The 27,497-nt window shown below is 41.3% G+C and overlaps 1 protein-coding gene across 8 annotated transcripts in view; it reads right to left on the bottom strand.

Moving 5' to 3' along the window:
- Positions 1 to 27,497, bottom strand: part of FAT1 (FAT atypical cadherin 1) — a 127,718-nt gene that overhangs the window by 74,577 nt on the left and 25,644 nt on the right. The gene's annotated exons all lie outside the window — the stretch shown is intronic.

The following is a 27,497-nucleotide window of genomic DNA, read 5'->3' as shown; positions in this document are numbered from 1 at the left end:
GCGACCCACATGCCATTCAGCTGTGCAAAGGGTACATGTGTTTTACATGATCTGAATCCTAGTTGGAGAAAATAAAAATCCCTATACTGTATAAACCCCCCTTTCCTAGCTACTCCCAGGCAGCATTTTCCTTTACTTTTGATCAGTGAATGAAACAAACCTGTTTCTCTATTAAATTCCATTTTAATAATAAAGCAGTTTTCAAATTAAATTCAAATTAATGTACAAATTGAAAAGCTATAATTTAGAGGCAATATTCAGCTACTTTTAATACCCAATTTGCTGCCAAACCCCAGTCTCTAAAAGATCTCACAATGCAGGTGAAGCTAACCTAGTTGCAAACTCACTCACCACCACTAATAACTTAGGATAAACTCTGGGTAAATTGTGTTTTATGCTAACAAATTAAATCAAATACCTATCAATAATGACCTAAACTCATTACAAGATTTGATTAAACCTTACTAAGAATACTTGGAGAAGGCAATGGCACCCCACTCCAGTACTCTTGCCTGGAAAATCCCATGGATGGAGGAGCCTGGTAGGCTGCAGTCCATGGGGTCGCTAAGGGTGGGACATGACTGAGCGACTTCACTTTCACTTTTCACTTTCATGCATTGGAGAAGGAAATGGCAACCCACTCCAGTGTTCTTGCCTGGAGAATCCCAGAGATGGGGGAGCCTGGCGGGCTGCTGTCTATGGGGTCGCACAGAGTCAGACACGACTGAAGTGACTTAGCAGTAGCAGCAAGAATACTAAGGCAAAACATCACTGTGTATTATACACAATCCCCTCTCTAACTTCACCTATTTTCTGCATTCACATATCTTTAAATGAAGAAAAGGTATTAGGAATGGACTTCAATAGACCAGAAGATTCCTAATTTGAATTTTTTTTTTTTTAATCACAAAAGATAGGGGAGGAATTATATAGTCTGCACTATGCTAAGCAAATAGAAACAAACTTCATGAAGTACTCTGAAACACTGGGAACAGTAATCCATTACCTTAGAGATGATGGAGACATAATTCTTACTGGAGACGATAATAGGCTATACAAGAGTAGATGGATGGGGTCTCAAATAGCTGTCATGTGTCTACAGTAAAAAAAAAACTAAAGCAGAGAACTGAATTTGGGAAAACAATTAACTGTATAGAATAAATAACCACAGTAGTTCTCATATTATTTTTTTTTCTTAACTTCATCTGAGACCAAAGTTGTTCTTTAAAAAAGTAGTAATGAACATTTCATTAACAAGTGAAATATTTTCTCCTCTAGTTCTCCCAACCATCGCTAAAAAGGGGGGACAATAGTAAAATACAGACTATGAAAATAAGTACAGGGACATCACGTAGCCATGCTGCTGCTGCTGGTAAGTCGCTTCAGTCGTGTCTGACTTTGTGCCACCCCATGGACGGCAGCCCACCAGGCTCCCCCGTCCCTGGGATTCTCCAGGCAAGAACACTGGAGTGGGTTGCCATTTCCTTCTCCAATACATGAAAGTAAAAAGTGAAAGTGAAGTCACTCAGTCATGTCCGACTCTAGCGACCGACCCCATGGACTGCAGCCCACGTAGCCATAGATATTAGAAAAGTATATACAATCTAATTAGAAGAAATACAGTCAAAATTGCACAACAATTAATTACAGCATTCTGTTGTTCAGTCTCTCAGTCATGTCCACGTCCTTGCGTCCCCATGGACTGCAGCACACCAGGCTTCCCTGTCTTTCAGTCTCCTGGAATTTGCTCAAAGTTACATCCATTGAGTCGGTGATGCCATTCAACCATCGCATACTACTTGTAATTAACTAGTAAAACAGTTACTGAAACGTCTCAGAGACGATATAAAAATATAAATAAATACAAATAAAACCTTCTTGATGAAAGGTACAACTGACCAAAAGTACAAAACACTAAAAACACATCTTCCTTAATAGTTAAGTAAATGGTAATCTAATGAAATGGAAGTTTTTCACATTCTGTTTTGAAAATTATCTTCACTTTCCAAAATTCTCCCTCGCCCCACCTGCCACCAAAACTAAATACAAATTCAAAATGCAAAGGGGAGGGGAAAGCATGAGACATAAACATTACTGGCATTTCTAAAAAAACCTCAACGATTTCTAGCACATGACAGGATATCAGATAAGTTCAAAGGAAGGAGGCCAGATGTTCTCTTATCAACTCTGTCATTTTTAAAATGATTTTTTAAAAAGAGATTCAATCCTAAACTCCCAGATAGATTTGTCTCTTCATCCAACCATTTATGAAAGAGGTAGTGAAGCAATCATATCTTTTCCAGTTATTTTACTTTTTGGTTGGTTTGCTATAACAAGCTATTTGTTAAAATCTGAAAAAATTTATAAATGATCACTTTATAATTTGGTAACTTCTCAAGCATAACTCACAGATCCTGTAAGCTAATCCATTTACTTCTAACAATACCAATTAATGGAAAGAATACATATGTATTTCCCAAATGATCTAAGTACCAAATCAGAAAAACATAATAATTGTGTTTGTAAATTTAGTCTCAACTAAATATTGAAGGACTTTTAAAGATGTTTACTTGACTAGCATATTCTGAAATACTGCTGGCATAGCCATGGCTTTAATTATTGTCTTTAAAAGAGAAATACAACCCAACAGACTAACCTAATCTGTTCAAAAGAAATTGCAAGGGGTCAGAATAAAAGACTGAGATTCCTTTAGCAGAACTGATGTTTTCTAAAAGGGAAAAACAGCTAATTCAAAGATTCAAAGAAGAGAACTCATAACCATGAGATCTGAATTATATTTGTGACTATTGATGATACCATCATAAATCACTTAACATGCTTCCATAAAGCAGTCATTTCTGCAGTGTTTCTCTCCTCATCTACCACTTTTCCCTGGGCCCTCAACCCCCACTCCTCTGGAAGAAAACATAATGGGATCCATACTCCCAAATACCTCTACAAAGGCACAGGGAGGCAGCTGATCTCCTAAGTAAACAGCATTTTATGAAGTTTTGTGGTACTTAGTTACTTTTTATGAAGTTTCGTAGTACTTAGTTACTTTAAACCATCAAACCAAAGCAGATAAAATAAAGAATTAAAAAACAAGTGATAAAAATCATCTAATTCAACCCTCTAACTTTACAGATGAGGGAGCCGTGATCGAGAGATAAAAGACGTGTCATTAGGCTGCAGAGCTTGAATCAAAGCCCTAAGTGGAACCCCATCTCCTGAAACCCCAACCTACCTTCAAGACCAGTACCTAGCAGAGAAATGAAGGGCTGTCTTAGCCCAAATTCCAGTGGGAGTGAAAGGAGGCTTCGGGTTTGTGGGAGAGATGACTGGTATCAGAATAGTAAGCATCAGTGGCACAATCTCAAGGTTAACCACTAGAGAGCTCAAAATACTCCTGGCCCGACCTTACCTCGCTCTCCACGACTCTGACCTAATCACACTTCCCAACCACTGATGAAGGGTATTACTCATTTCAGAACTGGAGAGGGCAACGGGATTTTCAGACAATGTAGGCTCTGTTCTTCAAATCCATCACGCTGAAGCATACTAGTCTTCAAGCAATATAATCAATCATTCTTACAGTGTCCTTGTTAACGGTCCCAACTCTGCACTTCAATAAATGTGACTGATGGTTATTTATTACTGTCAGTGCCTCAGTTTCCTCACATATAAAATGGGGAGGATAGATGTGTTTCAAGGATTACTTGATTAGTACTAAAAAATACAGGCAACAACGACTACTAAGTCCATACTGATGCTTGAGAAGCTAAAGCAGAGCCAAGCTTTAGGAAGATTCTTATAGAGCTGAAACGTGAATGTGAAAGTCGCTCAGTCATGTTTTTGTGACCCCTTGGACTATACAGTCCATTGAATTCTCCAGGCCAGAATACTAGAATGAGTAGCCTTTCCCCTCTCCAGGGCATCTTCCCAACCCAGGGATCGAACCCAGGTTTCCCGCATTGCGGGCAGATTCTTTACCAGCTGAGCCACAAAGGAAGCCCAAGAATACTGGAGTGGGTAGCCTATCCCTTCTCCAGGGGATCTTCCCAACCCAGGAATTGAACCGGGGTCTCCTGCTTTGCAGGTGGATTCTTTACCAACTGAGCTATCCGGGAGGCCCAAAGTTGCTTGGTCGTGTCCAACTCTTTGAGGCCTCATGGACTATACAGTCCATGGAATTCTCCAGGCCAGAACACTGGAGTGAGTAGCTGTTCCCTTCTCCAGGTATGACACCTTAATCCCTAACTTTGTACTTTACAAGGATGCTACCATTACTTCAGAGACAAACTAGAGAACAGAAACCACATTATATTAAAGTAGTGTTTGAAGCAAAATATTAGAATCACTTGAAGACCAGGTGACTGAACCACTCAGTGTCCTGAATGGGATACTGCAGAGCAGGGGACTAGTAGATTGCTGTGTCCACACTTTACACAGAGGCACATAAGTCAATTGTTTCACTGTCGGTACAAAAAAATATGTTAAATGTTTGCATCCAGACTGCACAAGCAGTCACTGAGGCCTGTTATAAACCCTCTCCCAGAACCCCAATAAAGGACAGAGTTACTTTTAGAAGATGCTATACAGTCTCATTTCAAATATGATGTGATTATCAAAACTAGAAAAAAAATCAAATTAGAACACTTGATTACTAAAAAAAATTTGAAGACTAAATTATATATTATAGTTAATCCCTTTGTCATCAAAGGGTATAAAACTGTTAGTATTGGAGATAAGCGACATTAGAGGATTTCTTTGTCTAAGTTAAGAGCTGGGTACAGGAAGATGAAGCTGAACCCTCCCAAGATTCTTTTCAAAGGTTCATTAATTTTACTTCTAAACTGCAAAAAATTGTTGCTGTTGTTATTTACTCACTAAGTTGTACCTGACTCTTTTGCGACCCCACGGACTATAGCCCACCAGGCTCCTTTGTTGATGGGATTTCCCGGGCAAGAATACTAGAGTGGATAGCCATTTCCTTCTCCAGGGGATCTTCCCCTCCCAGGGATTGAACCTGTATCTCCTGTATCAGCAGGTGGATTCTTTACTGCTGAGCCACCAGAAGAAGCCCTAAAGTGTCTCTAATTCAGACTTTTTACGATGTATAAGCACAAAGAAAAACTTCTTTGAAATTAAAAACTTGCTTCTGAAAGAAATCAGCTGAGTTTTAATGATATTTTTTAACTTGTTAGAACAGCAATCTTATTTCAAAGGTTTATATCCAAGATAAAAGTCTATTACCAAAGAGGAAAATTGGTTTGGCACACCATCAAAACCGAAAGCAGCCTTTTTCTCCTTTTCCTCCTTGACACCAGGGATTACCAGCTATCACAGAGGTCCTCGAGGAGCCAGGCGTAAAGCCTGGACTGGCCTAAGAATTCACAGTGGGACTTCCGAAGGGTAGAGCAGCAGGTGGTATGGGAAAAAGAAACCTCAGCAGCAAACTGGGAGGGCAGGCAAGCTGGACCTCCGCTGGGTGAGGCAGGGCCACGCCCTGCTCTGGCCTGAAGGTGCATCCCAGCAGTCACCTCCGGCCATGTCATCTTCTCTGTGAAAAGACAAACTTTTGAAAGACTTTTTAAATTGCATAATTTTTTTTTATAAGGTCTCAATTGAACTTCTCAGATGGTAAAGTATCTGCCATCAATGAAGGAGACCTGAATTCAATTCCTGGGCTGGGAAGATCCCTTGGAGAAGGAAATGGCCAGCAACTCTGATATTCTTGCCTGGAGAATCCCAAGGACAGAGGAGCCTGGTGTGCTACTGTACCTGGGGTCAAAGGAGTCAGACACATTGATCAAGTAACACACACACACACACACACACACGCACACGCACGCGCACACACAGACTGACCCTTCATGCAGATGAACTAGATCCAGGCCCAGACTAAGGTTCCGCTGTACGGTGTGTTTAGGGCTTCTCTGCCTGACACCATGAAATGAGTGATGAGTGCTTGAGGAAGGCCAGGCCTGCGGCTGTGCGAGGGAGAGAGTGCTTGCGTAACTTTCCTGTTGGCTCCCAGACAAGACTCACCCGCTACTGTGCTTCTCACCTAGAAGGCATCTTCATTCCAACCTGTACATTTCCAGGCACAGAAAGTGGAACTGATATTTGGCCCACTTTCAGCAGAATGAAATCATGAAGAAACTTCTTTAGGAAACTTCAAATAATTACCAAGCATTTTCCCGAGCAACCAACATCCTTTCACAAGTGAATGATCACAGGTTAATCATTAACTTTTGAGGGGAGAAGGGGTAACTGGGGTGGGGGAAGAGGAGGAGGAGGGGATAATTGGAAAAAAATATTACAGGTCCCATTACCCCACTAATATTAGAGGCAGCACCGTGAAACATTTTCAGGCAAATCATCTGTATATGGCAATAAAACGAAACAAAAACTGAACAAATTAAAAAAAAACAAACCTTTTGGATAGGGTACAGTATTAAATAAAAGAGGTGTGGTTTCCGTTTACTATTCTGAGTTTTGACTAACTGAAAATGTTGATCTCTTATTATTTTTGGCAACTTCTTTTATGTCCAGAGTCAAGTCATGAATTTTAGGAATGCAGCAGGCAAGCTCCACTTGTGCATGAAATACTGTATCTAAGAGGATGAAAGTCCACCAGTGCCCTAATCCCCTGGGCAAGAAAGGTAAGGATAGAGCCCGGGTCTCAAAGCCAGAAATGACGGAGGAGTCCCCGAGAATCACATTCCTGTCTTATCTGGCTCGACTTTGATTCACCTCACCTTGCTTTCATCACAGGAAGGGCAGTCCAAGGGCATTTCCCTCAGATCAAACAAAGCATTCGGAACCAGCAGAGGCAGACAAGTGAACTCTTCTCAGGGGGAAAGGAAGAACAAGCCTGGCATTTCATGAATGGATAAGCTGTAATGAAGCATTTTGGTCTGTGTCCTTACATAAAATTTCAAAGAGCTGCTAGAATATGGGACTGCAACAGAAAGCGTTAACCACTGCAAGAGAGGCAGTTAGCCGCAGAGTTAAACACCCACGTTTTTTAGTAAGAACGTCAAATACACGAAGACCTGCAATTTCCTATTTCAAAGGAAAAATCTGCAAATAAGATTTCCTTAAAATCACAGATTTTGCAACCAGCAAATAATGGCCTGGCTTCAGTGCCTCCAGCTATTCCTTAGGTGAGGATTACACAGTCAACATTAAAAAAAAAAAAAAAAAAAAAAATCCAGTTAACTTTTCTTTTGAACACAACTTCTTTAGCTTTTTGAAGCATTTAGCTAGTAACTTTCCAGCCAGTAACATTTAGCCAGTATAAGGCTTTCTACACATAGGATTCTGTGACAATAACAGAAATCTACTTTCCAGAAAGCCAACACATACTTGGTTACTTATGCCGTGAAGACTTCGGGTTAACTTTTACCTTAGACTATTTTATTTGCTTCAAATTAGGTAAGAAATGCTATTCTCTCAAATTAAAAAACACTGGCAGACTCTGGATTCTCCGATCCATTTGGCAGGTTGCTTGGTAACTTATCCGACTCCATTTTGAAGAGGGTTTCCCAGGTGGCAAGAGAGGTAAAGAAACTGCCTGCCAACGCAGGAGGCATAAGGGACAGGAGTTCGATCCTTGGGTTGGAAAGATCCCCGGGAGAAGCGCATGGCAACCCGCTCCAGTATCCTTGCCTAGAGAATCACGTGGACAGAGGAGCCTGGCGGACTATGGTCCATAGGGTTGCAGATAGTTGAACACACTGAGGCAACTCAGCATGCACACACGTGCATTTCAAAACACCCAGGCTGTGGGAATCTGCTGTAAGGAAGTCTGCTTCCCTTGATGAAACAGAATGCAACGTACCCTCCCCCACCCAAAAAACCTACTAAAATAAATGAATCAACCTCAGATCCCTAGTCTACCTCCACTGACTCTCTGACTCACTTATGACAATCCCTAGACAATCACTTATGACAAAGCTAGAATTCAAATACAGGAAGGAAGCATTGGGAAATAGAGCCCCAAAGAGCTGTAATCAACCAACTGTTCCATTAAAACAGACAACTACTGTCTGGTTTAGAAAAATAATGGAATTTTTACTTCCAGATGATTAAAGATGCATCCATTCGGTATTGTCGCCTTTAGAACAAGTTCCCCACAATGCATAAGGCATCGTGCACATAACTAGTTGTGAATTTTCTCCACCTAAATTCTGAAGAAACCACGTAGAGACTTTTTGCTCTGCATACTTCCTCCCATCTTTACCATTTCATTGGTAAATTAGACTCTAAAAGGCACTCGTTATGATTTACTGCAGCTGTAGGTATGCAACAGGAAGCTAACAAAAAACAGACATTTGTGGATTTCCAAATGAGTGTTCTTTTTTCCAAAGGCTCAATAAAATCACCTTGGCATATTTAAATCAATGTAGTAACCTCATAACATCCAGGTCTAATCTGTTTAAACGCAGTAGTCTGCCTCAATTACAAATCTAATGTTAGTATTTTATTCTCAGGTCGACTGCCTAAGTCATTATCTCAAAACTTTGGTTTTCTAAAAACCTATTCTTCACACAATTCTCTTTGAATAGAACCCTGTGTCTTTTATCAGCGTCAAGAACTGTTCCCAGGTACTTAATTTGAGTTAATAGCTGTCAAGGAATTGCTTGTTGCCTGATAACAGAGCTTGGATAATCTGTTCTCATATCATCCCATGAATAAGTTAATTTGTTTTAATTCGATCCCTGTGCTGCTGAGTATATATCAACTATGGATGTGTGTTAGTGAATTAATTTACAAGGACCACTTAGGGAAGGAAGAGAGAAGAACTTGTATTCTTGGTTTTAACAGCAAAAGAACAGTTTTTATTTGAAAAGCCTCACAACAGCTAACATTAGAAATTCATACTAAACATATGCTTTTATAGAGTAAAAAGATCAAGTGAAATAAAATGTAAGGTCTCATTTTAGAGTTATTTCCCACCCCACCCACCCCCAAAGGAACTTTAGTACACAGCAGACATACATTGAAAAAAAAAAAAAAAAGAAGAAGCATTAAGATGCCACTGGGGAGAAAGAGCTTTTTTTAAAAAAGTTGAATTAAATCAGAGTACAGTCTCCAAAAGTTTGCTTGTAAAAATCAGAATCTTGAAACGCATCACCAGAAATACAGCCACAAAATAATAATCACCATTTCAATTATGATAGTTCCTTGAATGAAGTAAGTTTTTTTGACTAACAATACTGGCATCTTTTGGGTTTTTGCTTTGAAACCCAAATTGTCAGTGGCAGCCAGAATGCAGAGAGGAACTCTCTCAAATTGCTGATGAAGCTTTCATTTCTAGATAAGTATGTGGCAATTTGTTTTGTATCAAAAAGTTTTTAAAATTTTTATTTCCTCTGACCTAGTAATTCCACTTTCTGCAATCCATGCTAGGGCAACAGAGAAACAATACACACACAAGAAAGTAATTTAAAAGTATTTAAAAACTGGGTATTGTTATACATATCACCATTAACCTCTGTGATGGCATACTATTTTACCAAGAATCAAGTTCTCTAAGAATATTTAAAAATCATAAAAGGATATGAATATTGAAAGAAAGTCAACAAAGCGATATGTACGGAGTAAATTAACTCTTTAAAAAACCCAGCACTTGGAGTTGTATAGGGATGTGTGTACACAAGTTAGGAAAACATTTCAGTGATGCTCGAAAGAACAGAACTTTAAGAGTTTTTTCTTCTTTATAATAGCCTACATTTTCCCAGAGCTCTACAATGGTTATATATTTCTTTCTTTTAATTGGAAAATAAAGCTCATTTTAAAAATGCAAGTGGTTCCCTGCCAACTTTGCCCAAATGCTATGGAGAGTCAACTCTTCAAAGAAAAGAATCAATATTATGTAATCATTTTCAAACTCCCCTTTCAAGACCTTTAAAGGGGACTTCTAAAGCTAACAGAAACCGCAAGCAGGAAATAAATTTGCAACTGAACGGATGCACCCCCAGAGATGGGACGAGATGGACCCTCAGTGGCTTGGGGAACAATTTCCTTTTATTATTCCTTCGCTCCCAAGTGCTTTTCAATGCCTGAAGAAGTTAATAGGTCCTTAATAAGGACTCGGCTCCCAGAACTGATTCCTGTTCATAAGGTAATCTGGAGACCCGCATGTGGCCCTTTCACACGGGCTTTAGCAAATTTCCTGCCGTGAGGTGGCCCCAGGGCAACTCTGTTTTCCTGTGACCTAATCAATAGGGCCAGAGCAGGACAATCCCTCCAATCTACAGTCCTGAAGAGGGGTGGGAGGAGAGCTCAAGCTTTATTAAGGAATGCTATTTACCTGTCACAGTGATGGCTCACCCCGCAGGGGTTAAAAAAAAAACAACCCGAAACTCCAGCTGCTTCAGCAGATTCCCAGCCAGCAGCCAACACAAAATAAACATATTTACTTAAGCTTCATTCATAACTTTTGATGTGAGACTGCTGAAGGCCCAAAGGAACAGGTAGATCTGTGAGATCCCGGGCCAGCAGTTGAGGTCCATACAGCACAGCAAGTTTTAATGGTCTGTCCATTCAGATGCCCTAAAGAGGGTCATTACTAGGATATGACAGGAAAAAAAAAAAAAGTCCCAGGGTGCACATCCCAAAATTTACACAGAAAATCCCCAAAGCTGAAACTGTGAACTTTTAAACTCTGAGATGAATTTAAAACTGAAGTAACACAAGAGCAAGTTTACAGAAGGGCTGCTTATCATCATTGCCCTTCATCTCAGAGAGAATTATGAAAAGTACAGGTTTTAAGCTACAAAAGGTAGCAATTTCACAAGCCCATAGGAACTTTTTTCTTAAGTACCATAGGTTTCACTTCACTTGGAAATGGCAGACCTGGTCTAATCACATCTTTTCGAAAATCACTCTGTAAAATACTGTCTTAAGACATTATACACATTCACATGAGGAAGATTTAGGCACCACAGGTCAAATCAGACTAGAATTATGTTACCACCCCAAATATGCACCCAAAAGACAATATGAATAGGACTAGTTTAATAAGAGATGTTTATCCTTGGAAGAAAAGCTATGACAAACCTAGACAGTATTAAAAAGCAGAGACATCACTTTACTGATAAACGTCCATATAGTCAAAGCAATGGTTTTTTCAGTAGTCATGTATGGATGTGAGATCTGGACCACAAAGAAGGCTGAGCACCAAAGAATTGATGCCTTTGAACTGTGGTAACTGGAGAAGACTCTTGAGAGTCCCTTGGACTGCAGGAAGATCAAACCAGTCAATCCTGAAGGAAATCAACCCTGAATATTCATTGGAAGGACTGGTGCTGAAGCTCCAATACTTTGGCCGCCTGATGTGAAGAACTGACTCACTAGAAAAGACCCTGATGCTGGGAAAGACAGAAGACAGGAGGACAAGGGGGCGACAGAGGATGAGATGGTTGGATGGCATCACCAACTCGATGGACATGAGTTTGAGCAAGCTCTGGGAGATGGTGAAGGACAAGGAAGCCTGACGTGCTGCAGTCCATGGGGTCGCAAAGAGTTGGACACAACTGAATGACTGAACAAGTTACAAAGGTTAGCAATTTCGCAAGTCCATAGGAACTTTTTTGTTAAGTACTACAGGTTCGCTTCACTTGGAAATGGCAGACCTGGCCTAATTACATCCTTTGGAAAATCATTCTATAAAATACTGTCTTAAGACATCATATATGTTCCCATGAAGAAGATTTGACCCACAGGTCAAATCGGACTAGAATTATGTTACCAATTCCAAATATGCACCACAAAGACAATACAATGGAACTGGCTTAATAAGAGATGTTTATCCTGGAAAAAAAGGACACTTAATTGACTGAGAATTTTACAAAAGCTATCACTAGGCAGTTTTTAATTGAAAGCAAAGTTCTAATTTGAAATGAAGCGCTAGGTCGTTTTCCAATGTCCATTAACACAAAGCAAGAGAGAAGCCAAATTAAATGATTGCAAAATGAGCTTCCATCTACTCTGACACTAACTTAACATCACAAGAATTGCTCCACTGTAATATTTTTATATGCCAGGATCTAGGCCATCAGCATCTTTGACAAAGAAATTTTCTGCAACACCAGCAAAATGGGTTTTTAACATCCTAACTAAATACCATCCCAGACATTCAACTCATCACACAGAAATACTCAACTCTTCCCATCCACCCTTCCCCACAAGGTGCACCAGCCAACTACGAAGGAACAGACATGCGGCCATCACCTCACTGGGTGACTGGGCCTTGCTCTGGAGCGGCAAGTATTCTTTAAAGTAACTGAACACAAATCTCTCGGTCTGCACTGTGGTACTAGACACTGGAAGTGGGGCTAGTGTGCATGGGGATGTGATGTAAATGCAAATACACATCAATTCAAGGCTTCAGGTGAATAAAATGCAAGGTCTCAACACTTATGTTGATTACATGCTGAAATATATGTTAGATTAAATAAAGTACATTAGTAAAATTAATCTCGGGTGTGTGTGTGTGGCATCCATGTGCTCAGGAGCTTGGTCATGCCCAATTCTTTTGGGACCCCACGGACTGTAGCCCGCCAGGCTCCTCTCTCCATGGGATTTCCCAGGCAAAAATGCTGTAGTGGGTAGCCATTCTCTTCTCTGGGGGATTTTCTTGACCCAGGGATGGAACCCTTGGTCTCTAATGTCCTCTGCCTTTGCAGGCAGTTTCTTTACCACTAGCACCAACTTATATACATGGACAGCCCTATTGAGTAATATTGCCTCAACTGGTAAACTAATTTTTCATTAAATATTTGAAAAATAAAAGCAAACATTGGCAGAATTTATATAATTGCGCAAATATAAGCTGTGAAAACAGGCTCATTTTTTTCATACAGGCACTTGCATTGGAATAAAATGCTTAAACAATAGGGTATTTCCAATAAACAGTTGTATTGTCTACTCTGGGACATGAATTTGTTTGTTGTTACACAGACTGTCTTAGTTACACAGACTGTACTGATTAGGTGTCATTAATACTATAATGAAGGTTCATCTCTAATCCCAAAATACAGAATTCAAGAGTGCTAGTCTCTTAGATGAGGCTTCCCAGGTGGCTCACTGGTAAAGAATTCACCTGCAATGCAGGAGAGATGGGTTCGATCCCTGGGTTAGGAAGATCCCCTGGAGAAGGTAATAGCAACCCATTCCAGAATTCTTGCTTGGAAAATCCCATGGACAGAGGAACCTGTGGGCTACAGTTGATGGGGTCGCAAAAGAGTTGGACATGACTCAGCAATGAAACAACAGCAGCAGCAAATTATCTTATATAAAATGATCTTCCATATACTCTGTTTTCAGATTCACTATTAAAATATCAAAATTTAGGTTAGCATCTCTAGATCAGGTTTCTAATGAAACCTAAATTAAACTTGTTATAGAACCTTAATTTCCTATGAGAGAATTTTATTAGAAACAAGACCATTCATTTTGATGTTTAATTATGACTGTACAGAGATAAACAATGAACAAATATTTGTGCTTTACTGAGGTCATTTACACTTTTCTTCTCTAAGGAGGATTATTTTTCCTTGTTTTTCTAATCTCTTTGCAGAAAATAAAACTAACCAGGGTTTAATTATATCTTCTTAAAAAAATAAAAAGATAGCCACAAATTTCCTTTTCCATGGATAAGTCAATGTGATCAAAGCCATTAATCTCCCAAATTTCCAGACAGAAACATCACAATGCTTAGTCAGTCAGTACATTTATGAGTTTGTTGCCAGTCGGTACATTTAAAAGTTGGTTTCAAGTCCTGAGATTTAAAATGTCATGGGGGGATTTTCCAATTTATTCTGTTGCATTTGTCCCATAACTCTAATAAAAGTTAACTTTAATATAATACTAAGTGGCATTAAAATACATCTTTAAATTATTTTTAATACATTTCCACTTAAGTTATACAGAGGTATAAGGAAGATTCATGAAGCCAAGAGACAGCAAAGCAACCCTCCTATATCCCTCCCTCTTTCGATATTCCCCAGATCGTCCCTCCATTTCCCATTTCCCCAAGTCTTCCTCTAAGAAAAAGTAATAAATGGATGAAATAACTTGTGACAAATTAATCAACAAGACAAGTGGCATACAAAAGAACATCCAGAAGCCAAAAGCTATTGTGAAGACGCCTGGCTGCCGTTACCAGACACTCAGTCTCTCTGCCTTTGGCATTAAAATGCTGTTCAGGAACTGGGATCCTCAAATTCCCCTGGGGGCAAGCAACTTCAGAAATCTCTGTGATAACAATTGGGAATAAAGACTATGGGTTTGATGTCTTTAGACTCTTGCTATCTTTGCTCAAGTTCTAGCTTTCATGAAAATGTTCTTTTAAACAGCTTGAAGCATTTTAAAACTATGAAATATTTTAACAGCATTAAAAACCTTATGTATACATGAATATGTAAGGAAGCACATTTTCAAGGCACTATAGATAGATATTTTCACAATTTTCAAATGCCTTTAAATTCTTATTACATTTAATATGCAAAAGGAGTTTCCTTAAAGGGAAAAAAGTCAGGTACGGTGACTGTAATGGGCTGAGAAATGAACAATACTTTGCAACTCCTCCCATCGAGAGGTGGAGTCTATTTTCCTATCCATTGAGTCACCTTGCTCAGTCAAGAGAATGTAGGAGAAGTGGCAACAGATGAGTTCTGAGCACAGGCCTCAAGAAGTCTTGCTGCTTCCGTTCTCAAGCTCTTAGAACCCTGAGACTATTATGAGAACAAATTCAAGCTAGTCTACTGGGCGATGACAGACATAGGGCCTATAGCCCTGGCCCCCAACCACCATTTAACCATCTCCCAGAAGCTGAGCCATCATGCTGACAGCAAATGACTCAACTCATGAGAGCTCAGCTGAAACTAGCAAAGGAAACAACCAGCTGAATCCAGCCCCAGCTGCCAACCTACCAAAAGGTAACCTAAATAAACTGGTGGTATGAAGCCACTAGGTTTAAGGTGGTTTACTTGCCAATAAAAGGTGCATAGTTCTCCGTGATTTCCCTTGCAGTATTTCAAATCAGCCCAATGATGATGAAAGTTTCAATTCAGCTTTGAATTTGTCTGCATTTACTCCACTAAATCTTCTAATCTCCCTCATTAAACTTAACCCAGACATCATCTCTCCTTTTCTTGTAACTCTCAACTGTTCTCAAGCACCAAATGTGCCTCCTCTGAAAAGATCTCTACCCAAAAACAGAGAAGAACTTCCATAAAGGTTTTCTGCTCTTCCTTGAATCATCCTAAGGAGTTACTTATATGTTAGGGGGAGGAGGGGGGAAATCTTAACTGAATTGGACACTGCTAACCATCTATTCATAGAGATGAAAGGTGTGGAATCAGATGCCTAAATAAGCAAGAAAAGCAGACAAAGAGCAAATGTTAGTTAACAAACTTTTTTCACCTAGATGCAGTCACTTAAATGAGAATATTTTTTGGTTTTTGCATATATTACTCTCTTTAGAGTCAGGGCATTGAATTTCTCCTTAATTTTACTATGCTTTAAAAAAAGGTTTTGCCATAAGTAAACAGCATCCCTTTAACAGAAATAACCAAAAGATTTACAACCGGCAACAAATGGCTTTTTAAGAGGCCAGTGTATATGTGCTCAATCTACTGCAGAAAGCTGACAGTTTCAAAAACACTCTAGAAGTAATTACTTCTTTCAAGCTTTAGGAAATTCATCAATAATGATACTCGCAAATAAAAAAAGGCTCTATCAATCTAAAAGTCTTTCAAGTGTTCAAATTTTTGCCAAATAACAGACAATAGAAATGGATATTCATCTCAGTACTTAAAACAAGAACTATTTTTCAACCCAGAGAATTACACAGGCTATGCTACAGCCCAAGAAAACAACAATCCCTAAAGCAGGCGTCCTCACCTAGGAAGCCACAAAAGCAAGGATTTCTAATTCTAGGTGTTGGTAACTCAATCTGACAAATGAAGTTGCTTCTGGAGAAGGCAAACTATAACAAAAGGAATTGGCACCACTACTGAAATTTTGCTGTGGCTGTAAACCTAATTCTTTTGCTTTAAATTATTTCAGAGGTATGGAAAAAGCAGTATTCTAAGTGGAAGATCAGTTTTAACTATAGCACATATGACACCTTTCTATCCCAATTAGAATTTTCTCTCAATATTCCGGGTAGAACAAATTTAAAAGGTCCTTCCCAATCACAGTTACTTAGCATATGTGTCTCCTTTTATTATTTGGTAATAATCTATTTCAAGTTCAAATTGTTCTCATATGCCAAGTGTTGCTGTGTACCTACTACATGCCAGGCACGCTTCTAGGCACCAGTAATAACAGCAAGAACAACACAAAGTCCCTGCCCTCATTAGCTACTATTGTGGTAAGTGAAATGACAAAAGTAGGTTTTCTTAAAAATATGCCGCTGCTGCTGCTGCTGCTAAGTCGCTTCAGTCGTGTCTGTCTCTGTGCAACCCCATAGACGGCAGCCCACCAGGCTCCCCCGTCCCTGGGATTCTCCAGGCAAGAGCACTGGAGTGGGTTGCCATTTCCTTCTCCAGTGCATGAAAAGTGAAAGTAAAGTCACTCAGTTGTGTCCGACTCTTAGCGACCCCATGGACTGCAGCCCACCAGGCTCTTCCGTCCATGGGATTTTCCAGGCAAGAGTACTGGAGTGGGGTGCCACTGCCTTCTCCTAAAAATACGCTAGAATAGTTCTAATATACAGTTTATGTAAAACACATTATTTGAAAACTCAGGGGCTTTAAACCTTATATTCTGTAGATGCGTTTGCTTTTCTTTCTAAAACCAACAACATTGAGCTAATTAAAACCAAACATGTATACTATTCATGTTCATTCTTTTCTAATCAGTTTTCATCTTCTCCATGAAGTCATCACTCTCTTAGGAAAGAGTCCTTAAACTGTTTTAGTTCTATCCTTTAAAAGCAATGGATTTCCATTCACATGTCTCAAACAGTGAACTAACTTGTTTTTTACATGGCAAACTCATCTTTTTTTTTCATTTAAAAATGTAAACACCTTCAGCTGAGGAACAGATCAAAGAAGAAGAACATCATGGAACAAACATTTACCGGCCTTATCAAAAGATGACCATCACCAAACAAGCATTTACTGATGAGTAACTGTGTGCCAAGCACTGTGACAAGATAAATGAAGATGACTGAGATAGCTTGAAGTCACGTAGTTTTAAGTCTAAACAGGCAAGTAAAACTGTTAATGAAAAGCCAAAAGCAAGGAGTTCCCTGGTGGTCTAGTGCTTAGGATTCGGTGCTTTCACTGCCCTGGTCAAGGAACTAGTCTTGCAAGGTGCGACCAAGATTAAAAAAAAAAAAAGCTAAAAGCAAATGGATCTCAGAGAATCTTTTAACCAAGAATTTATGGTTGAACTGCTTTAAAATACTTTAAAAGTTAATTCAAATTAAAAGTTTTCCAAAGCTGTTTTCAACTAACAAAATGCTTTCAATTTGTGATTAAAAAAACATATTACTTCATGAATGATTCCAAAATCACTGTTAACAAAAACTGACAAAACATATTTACTGGAAGTGATAGGAATCTCATTATCTGTAAATCACAGGGCTTCCCTGGTGGCTCAGACAGTAAAGAATCTGCCTGCTATGTGGAAGACCTGAGTTTGATCCCTGGGTTGGGAAGATTCACTGGAGGCATGGCAACCCACTCCAGTATTCTTGTCTGGAGAATCCCCATACATCGATCAGAAAACGTTCCCACACAAACATTTATTTCATCTTTCACTGTAAAATTATTCAATGCTCCTTTTACAACAAGCAGTCGCCTTAAAAACAGGCATTATTCACCAAATTTTTTTTTAAATAAAAGACTACTTACAAAACTAAAATACTTTATTAAATCCCCAATGCTCTGATTTTTAAGGCCATTTAAATAAAAATCCAGTCTGTCAAGAGAGTTAAGTTCAATTATTAGAAGTCCACATTTTCTCACCCTGTTTTACTTTGATAAATAAAGGCATACTAGTAATTTGGGCTATGCAGGATTTCCACGGTAAGCTGGCTGTTGTGTATATCCGTGTGTGTGCGCACACATCTGCATGTGTGTGTGTGCTAAGTCGTGTCCAACTCTTTGAGACCCCATCGGCTGCAGCCTGCCAGGTTCCTCTGTCCATGGAATTTTCCAGGCAAGAATAAGCTGCCAATACTAAATATAAAATTCTGGTCCAGAGAGTTGCTTATTTAAAGATGGACATATTGCCTATCATTTTACTACAATCGTTTGTCTAATCAACCTTAATGCGGAAACAGGAATATCTGAAGATAACAGGTTTGCAACAAACTACAGGTTATTACTTCACTTGGAAACAGACTTGGATAAGATTCTCTTGAATCATTTTATGTACATGCACAAACATACAAAGAAGTGATTTCTATTTGTCCATTGTAAAGGTTTACCTCCTTCATTTATAAAGTAGAAATAAAACCCACCGCAGAAGCACTTATTAGACTAAGTGCCATATACTGTATGTAAGACACTTGCGGGCTGCGGAGCATTATACAAATGCTGGATTCTCCACTGCCAACACTGTGATCACTGCTCCTCCCATCTCTGGTCCTCCCTCATGAGAACTTTTGAGGACTGGCCGCCCTGGAACCTCTAGGACAGAGGGACTTAGACCCAGGGTCCAAGGACACTAAGGGTCTTGAATACAGTTAGCCATTCATGAGTCCCTGGTTCGGTAAGAAAACTGCTGAATCTCTGAATAGAGAATACACAGCTTTCAACAGGTTCTGAAAAGTTTTTGTGGTTCTGAAAACAAGCCTGTTTTGAAGATCTGGGCTCACGTATCCAGGAGGGTAGGAGAAGAAATGTCTTACACCACTTTCACGAACACCATTATTATCTGGTACAATCAGTCTGTTTGCAGAACAAAGGCTATGCACGCTGCGTCAGCCTCTGTGATTAAAAGCAGCAGAAAAATGAGTACCGTGCTCTGTCCTTGAGTTCTGGGACACACACACAAAAAAGAGCAAAAAACAAAAAAACCCTGAGTCAGACATGTACAGAAAGGGGAATAAAGGCAATCAGACTAATGACCCAGTCTCAGGAAACGCTTCTCAGGAGAGGCAACAGTGGCTTATTAGGTCAACCTAAGAAATATTTCCTGAGTGCCTATGACATGAACCCAGTATAAAAGGTTTAGCATCCACCCTCACAAGGAGATGACAACTGAGAAGAAAAGGACTGTAAATAAACAATTACACTAGAGTGAAACTCACAATAATGTGAAAAAAAAAAAAAGCCACATGCAAGAAAAGAATCAGCTCTGTATGGAGAAAGCTTGTCAAGAAAGATTTATTAAGCAGAGTCGGAAAATAAGAGCCGATCAGGAGATCAGTCAGCGTATTAGCAGAAGGCAGGGAGACAGGAAGCCGCGGGGCGCAGAGAGGTGAGCGGGCACGGGGAAGGGAGGGGCCCCATGTGGCTGCAGCACAAGATGAACGGTAGTGATGAGGGAGCATGGGCAAAGGACACAGGAGGAGAGAGGCGAGTTCACTAGGGCATCACTGGCTACGCTGGAGAGCCTGGACTTCGTGTAATAGGGACTCGAAAGGTTTTCAGGAGGAATTCCTCGAGAGATGGAAGCCCCTGGTCAAGAACCATCTCTGTATTACCCAGAATACCCTCAATGTATCACACCTTTGTGATTGTTTAGTCGGTAAGTCACATCCGACTCTTTAAACCCACGGACTATATAGCCTGCCAGGCTCCTCTCTGTTCACGGGATTTCCCAGGCAAGAGTACTGGAGTGAGTTGCCACTTCCTTCTCCAGGGGATCTTCCTGACCCAGGGATCGGCCCCAGTCCTGCACTGGCAGGTGGATTCTTTACCACAGAGTCACCTGGGAAGCCCTGTGTCACACCTTAAACCACATCAATTTCTATGACACTACTTAGTTTAAAAAAAATACGTGCATATAAATACTTCAAAATTCGATGAACAGAGTACATTCCCATCTATTTCTACTCATGAATTATGATGATGATCTAATGAGACAATAAGGAGTACATCAAAGCTGTATATTGTCACCCCACTTATTTAACTTCTATGCAGAGTACATCGTGAGAAATGCTGGGCTGGATGAAGCACAAGCTGGAATCAAGATTGTTGGGAGAAATATCAATAACCTCAGATATGCAGATGATACCACCCTTATGGCAGAAAGTGAAGAAGAACTAGAGTCCCTTGATGAAAGTGAAAGACGAGACTGAAGAAGTTGGCTTAAAGCTCAACATTCAGAAAAGTAAGATCATGGTATCCAGCCCCATCACTTCATGGCAGATAGATGGGGAAACAGTGGAAACAGTGGCTGACTTTATTTTGGGGGGCTCCAAAATCACTGCAGATGGTGACTGCAGCCATGAAATTAAAAGATGCTTACTCCTCAGAAGGAACGTTATGACCAACCTAGACAGCATATTAAAAAGCAGAGACATTATACTTTGCCAACAAAGGTCCGTCTAGTCAAGGCTATGGTTTTTCCAGTAGTCATGTATGGATGTGAGAGCTGGAGTATAAAGAAAGCTGAGTGCTGAAGAATTGATGCTTCTGAACTGTGGTGCTGGAGAAAACTCTTGAGAGTCCCTTGGACTGCAAGGAGATCCAACCAGTCCATCTGAAAGGAGATCAGTCCTGAGTGTTCACTGGAAGGACTGATGTTGAAGCTGAAACTCCAAAACTTTGGCCACCTGATGTGAAGAGCTGACTCATTTGTAAAGACCCTGATGCTGGGAAAGATTGAGGGCAGGAGGAGAAGGGGACGACAGAGGATGAGACAGTTGGATGGCATCACCAACTCAATGGACATGAGTTTGGGTGGACTCTGGGAGCTGGTGATGGACAGGGAGGCTTAGCATGCTGCAGTCCATGGAGTCGCAAAGAGTCGGACATGACTGAATGACTGAACTGAATGAGACAATAAAATAAAGAGCTTAAAATAGGGCTAGTACACAGTGGGGTTAAGTTAGTTCTAAGCTCAGTCATGTTGGACTCTTTGCGAATGCATGGCCTGGAGCCCACCAGGCTCCTCTGTCCATGAGATTCTCCAGGCGAGAATACTGGAGTGGGTTGCCATGCCCCTCTCTGGGGGATCTTTCCGACCCAGGGATCAAACCCAGGTCTCCTGCATTGCAGGCAGATTCTTTACCATCTGGGCTACCAGGTAAAGCACTCAATGAATATTAACTACAATTACATGTCAATGGTGATAAAGATGAAGGAAATAAGAGTACAATATGGCTAAACTGGCTCAAAGTAGAAAGAAGTCTTACATCACAGAAATAGCTGGGTAACTTTATCAAAAAAGAAAGAAAAGCAAAAATCAACTAGGCTAAAATTAAAAAGACCACATTTGGTAGACTTTCTCCAGTATAAAATAAATAAGACACCTCTAAAGAATCTCTTTCAATGGATCCGTTTACTCAGCTACACGGAGGCCTAGCAATGAAACAGGTTAAATATGATAGCAGACATTCTGAGGGGGCATACTTCAATTCCCAAGGCAAGTTAATTGATAAGACTGGCCCTTGAAGTATATATGTGAATAGTTTCCTCCACTTTTATCACTGCTGTTAAACTGGATAACTGCCAACTCAACAAGTTCCGCATGTGCCCTTGAATAACAATCTTTCCAAGCCCATTTATTCTCAGTAACAAAGACATGAAAGGCTGTGCTTCGTGGCATTGTGTCCTGTACGGTGAGCACGCACTATGTACACCAATACACTATGTACACCAAAACTTGGGTTTTTTAAAAACTAAATGCTATGAAGGCAGCTGCGAAGCAAAGCAGCACACAAAATACAAACTAATAGATAATTAACAACTTGACAAGCCCAGGCTTGTGAATGCAAATAATCCACAAAGTCAAAACAACAGCAACGAAATGGTTAAGAAAAAAAAAAAAATCCAACATGAGCAAACAACTCAAGTTTCAAGATCTACTCAATTTTCAGAATGGGGCAAGGCAGGCAACATGGAAAGAACAGCCTGGATGTGAATGGGGTATTAAATCTTTACACACACAGGCCACTCAAAGTATGAACACTCAGGTCTTCAACACGTTCAGAACATAAAGGGGGTTCCCTGCCAGGAGGGCTGCGGGGGAGAACAGGCTCAGTAGGGCGTCGAGCCACACATGTCACAGTGGCGAGGACAGCAGCTGAGGCCAGGGCACCGAGGAGGACAAGGCGAGACAACAAGGACACAAGGAAATCCATCCAAAGAGGAAGCGTGGGCTAAGCCAGCTCCAGCCGCTGTATGGGTTAAACTGGTTTTAAAGGTTAGCCAGGACCCTAACAGCCAGCTAAAACCATGTTTCCAGGACAGGAGCCTTCGATTAACGTCCAGTAGAGTTCAGGCAGGCAGGCAGACGGCATTTTTATTCATGGGAAGGTCATAGTGCCACAACTGCAAACACAGGTGAGACACCTGTCCACCGCCACTGGACGGCAGAGCTCACTACCGTCTATATGCGGCACCCGATACTAAACACTTCAGAGCAATAATCTAAAGCGTTTAAATGCCACCACTTCATAACGCTAAAACTCTGCTCTACTAAATGTGCCAAAGAGCCACACATCATTCTGAGAATAAAAATGAAGGAAGGAGAATCTTTGAGTCAATATTCCTTTCAAGAGCAAGCCTCAAATTTAGGACTGAAGTGAACAGCCCAGCCCACTCCCATTCAGCCCAGACTCCTACTCAACTGGTGGTTTTTATATGGGCTCCCTCCGGAGAATGCCATGGACAGAGGAGGCTGGTGGGCTACAGTCCATGGGGGTTGCAAAGAGTTGGACACGACTGACCACAAACAGCGTGGCAAGACCACTCTTGAGTGACGGCAGTTTAGTGCAGGGTTCCCGCGCACACACTCCCTAGTTCTGCCACTTAGCACTCAAGTGGTTTTGCCTATTCAGTGGCATCCAACTCTGCGACCCCATGGACTGTAGATCACTAGGCTCCTCCGTCCATGGGATTCTCCAGGCAAGAATACTGGAGTGGATTGCCATTTCCTTCTCCAGGGTATCTTCCTGACCCAGGGATTGAACCTGTGTCTCCTGTATCACAGGCAGACGCTTTACTAATGAGTCACCCGGGAAGTCCCAAGTGGTTTTAGGCAAGTTGTTTAACTTCTGAACGTTTCCTCATAGGTAACATAGGGATAAGAGTAACTATCTGGTAGTTGTGAAAGTGAAAGTGAACTCCTGTCTGACTCTTTGTGACCCCATGGACTGCAGCCTATCAGGCTCCTCTGTCCATGGGATTCTCCAGGCAAGAATACTGGAGTGGGTTGCCATTTCCTCCTCCAGGGGATCTTCCCAACGCAGGGATGGAACCTGGGTCTCCTGCATTGTAGGCAGACGCTTTTAGTGGCCGAGCCACCAGGGAAGTCACAGTTGTGAGTCAACTGTGAGTTGCAGTTGTGAGTCTTAGTTGTGAGGATTAAACACGTTAACAGACACAGAGGGCTTAGAACAGCACTGGCCGTGGCACTCAGTATCCGTGGCTCATTATTACCACAACGTCCACGTCACTACTGTCATTATCACCAAAGGCTTGAGGCCGGAGAGCACCCTACAGGTGGTTCCAGCCCGTCCCCTCCAGGTTCTGACCCTCACACGCCACGCAGGACGGAATCAGTGCACTGCACACCTTCACCACGTGCTGTTCAACAACACGAGATCACGCAGAGCCACAGGGCAAGGGTGCTATATCCCGCCCCCTCCTCCAACCACCGTCCCTCGGCACCTAAAGCATCAACTTGTTAAATATACAAATAACTAAAGGAAAGTTTTCACTTTCATGCATTGGAGAAGGAAATGGCAATCCACTCCAGTGTTCTTGCCTGGAGAATCCCAGGGACGGGGGAGCCTGGTGGGCTGCCGTCTATGGGGTCACACAGAGTCGTATGTGACTGAAGCGACTTGGCGGCGGCAGCAAAGGAAAGTTGAGACCTGTTTCCTAGCATGGAAACACACATCACCGTATGTAAAATATAAAGCCAATGGGAATTTACTGTATGACTCAGGGAAGTCAACCCGGGGCTCCGTAACAACCTAGAGGGGTAGGATGGGGACGGAGGTGGGAGGGATGTTCAAGAGGGACGGGACACATGTGTGCCTATGGCCGATTCAGGCTGATGTACGGCAGAAACCAACACAACACTGTAAAGCAATTATCCTCCAATTAAAAATAAATAAATTTAATTTTTTTTTAAGTGGAAAAAAAAAACCCCACAAACCAAAACAGAGTTCCCTATGGATTTCTAATGAGATCCTGTTTTCACCTTAAAACCCTCCTGGCTCCCCGGAGGATCCCCGCCCCAGCAGAAAGGACTACCATGCCCTCCATCCTCTGACTCAGAGTCACAGATTCTTTACTCCCGACCAGAGCAATGGCACATACATGATCATAACGTGCTTTCTGCCAAAGCCCCTTTTTCGGTCTCACTGGGGCCATGAAACCAGTTTCCTTTCTCCTCAACTTTCAAGAACAGGACAGAAAGCAGCTGCGGCCACTCAAGGGAGGCGAGGCGACACAAAAGCCCTTTCACCAGCACATTTCTTCACTCCCTTGCGGCCTCCCACCAGTCCCTATTTTAGTTCCCGCTGCCAGGAATTCTAGACCCAGCTTCAAGCAGGGTAACTGGTCCCACCCCAGATGATCACACTTCTAGGAACCGCCCGGCCCTCAGCCACTCTTACAGGCTTTTCAGTCCTCCAGCTTGAGCCCATTAATAGCCTTCCTTCTCCTCTACAGGCTACTATCCGTCCCGAGAGAAGTGCCATAGGAAAAATCATGGGTCCCTGGCTGTATGCAGAATATCCTACTTTTAAGTTGGGAAAAGGTCTTTTTTAAACTTGAGCGAATAATTAAAATCATAATGAAAACACTCAAGAGCTCTGCCAAACCAGACTGAAGCCCCAGAGGCATTCTCCCTCCTCACTGAAGTCAACAATAAGGTGAGACTGGACTGGAATTCCCTTCTGTTTCCACCAGGCTAACTCGTTGCTCCTTCGTCCCCTAAGCCAGTCTCCAGACCTAGGAATGGTGCAGTAACACTCCCCCGGAATGACACTGTAGTTGGGTTCTCTCAAGAAAGGCATAGTCCTTAGCTGGGTTCTCTCAAGAAAGACGTAGTCCTTACTCTCCCTCCCTTCATTCATGAACGATGATTTATCCCGTTGCAACAGCTGTTACTTCCACGTTAATTCATTCCATGTCTTTTCACTGGAATGTAAATTTCAATCCTGAAACCACAATTGGTGTTCTAAGAGTAATACAGCCCTAAGAAGTTCAAAAATTTGCTTTTATCTTAGTGAAAAACACGGTCTCCCCAAATACGTCGAGTCAGAAAGGGAAAACACTCTTACCGGGTTGCATTACAGTAACAGCCCAACTGAGGTGCTCCAGACAGTAGGGAAAACACACACAGAAGGTGTTCATTACAATACAGACACGGGTGGAGCAGGGCTCAAGTAAACCCTGCTTCAATATGAGGTCCCATTAACAATTTTAAAAGTAAACCTTTTGGCCAAGCCTTTCGCTAGTTTTAAAAATTATACCCTATTTTAAAAATGAGCAAAGACCTGCAACGTTTTATTGGTGCTCAAGTAATAATTAAGTTGGTTTGGTCCTCACCAGCCAAGAATACTAAGCTGAATTAATTCCACAAATCTCCAGGAGGAAGCCCTAAGATTCTACTCTGCTCAACTCGGAAGATTCCGACAAAGCAACGAGCAACGTCCTGGAAGTGAGAATGGGGTGAATGCTAAGAAGTATAAAGTCGGGCAAATAAAAACCAAAATGTGAAATTACACATTCCCAAGATACCTACTCCTGTAACATTTCTGTTAAACCTGCTTTACAATCCTCACTGCAGATTTTAAGGAGACAAAAAGGGAAGACTCTTTATAGAGTACTGGAGATTGATCTCTAACGGCAGACTTTCCAAATAATGTTTCACCCAACACTCAACCCTTCCAAACCTCAATCATGTGGGCTTGGATTTGTCAGAATGGTTCACTAACACCCAGAAGCCTCTCCAGGAAAAAGCATATGACACAGTGAGAGATTAACTGATGAGTCAAATGACTGTCACCCCTACACTGCAAGTATGTGTTACCTCCCTGCAAAGCCAATTAGCAAAATATGCATAACACCCAGAGCTGACAGGGCTGTTCACTCAAATACATATTTTCGTTAGTCCACAGAATTTCCATTTCCAAAAAAAAAAAAAACTTGTCGGGATATTTCAAGTTTAAGCAGCGTTTTTTTGTTTTTTGTTTTTTAAGGGAAAATGGAGGATCTTAAAAATAGTAAGAACTAAATTCAGACAGCTGAATATGTCCTCTGTTCTATGAGAAGCATACAAATGATATCCCTATGTAACAATGCTGAAATAGGTAAAACACCACAAAAACTCGGTTTTATTATATTCAGCCAATGATCTAGTTTAAAGTTAAGTCAAAGGCAAGAAGCAAAGAGACAGTGAGGTGGGCAGGTTCGTGGTCTTCACAGTCACAGCAGCTCTGAACAGGCCCACAGCCATCAGCCCTGTATGAAAGGCATCACTAGAGGAGAAGGTGAGAGCGCAGCAGAAGTGGGCAAGCAGCAGAGACTTAAGTTTTCTTTGTCTGATTCTTCAGGAACCCATGGACTGAAGCCCGCCAGACTCCTCGGTCTATAGGATTCTCCAGGCAAGAATACTGGAGTGGGTTGCCATTTCCCTCTCCAGGGGATCATCCCAAGTCAGGGACTGAACCTGGGTCTCCTGCATTGCAGGAAGATTCTTTAGTCACCAGGGAAGCCCATACTGACCTTCTAGAAAGATGATAATGACTCCATCTGGGCCAGGCCAACCCCAACTCATGCTGGAGTTTGCCTGCCTTGTCCGAGGGGGTACCCACTGGTGTTTCAGAACTGCCCTTACTTTTCCTCATCTGCCAGGCACCTCCCCACACTCCCAACCTGCCCTCAAAATCAGTGAGGCAAAACCCAAACAAAAAAGTGGCATATCTAATTTAGGATTTCTATTGCACAAACATATTGACTTTTCATGAAGGAATTCGACACCATGATACCAGATGTCTTGCTGGGGATCTCTGTAAAAACTTGGGCTGATAATCCTACTGACAAAAAGAAAATATCTTGCAACGTATACCAGAGCAATGTATAAAAACTATGACATCACCTTTATGCAACTTCAAAAAGCATATAAACCTAAATCTGCTGTATTTTCCTCTATAACGGAAGGACTATAGAAGAGATGACCTAGAAATTTCCAATTTTTCTCTCACCTTTAAATCTCAATCTTCGTACCAATGCGTAACAGTTGATCATACACTTTCCTAACCCGATGCCCATAATCCCAACCCATGCCTGGCCTCTCACTAAATTACCACCTGGGAAGTCTAGCACTGCCATTCAGCT

This window comes from Bubalus kerabau, chromosome 2, assembly GCF_029407905.1.
Source record: "Bubalus kerabau isolate K-KA32 ecotype Philippines breed swamp buffalo chromosome 2, PCC_UOA_SB_1v2, whole genome shotgun sequence".
Taxonomy (NCBI): domain Eukaryota; kingdom Metazoa; phylum Chordata; class Mammalia; order Artiodactyla; family Bovidae; genus Bubalus; species Bubalus kerabau.
The sequence above is the reverse complement of the archived record's forward strand: the minus strand, read 5'-3'. Positions and strand labels throughout refer to the sequence as shown.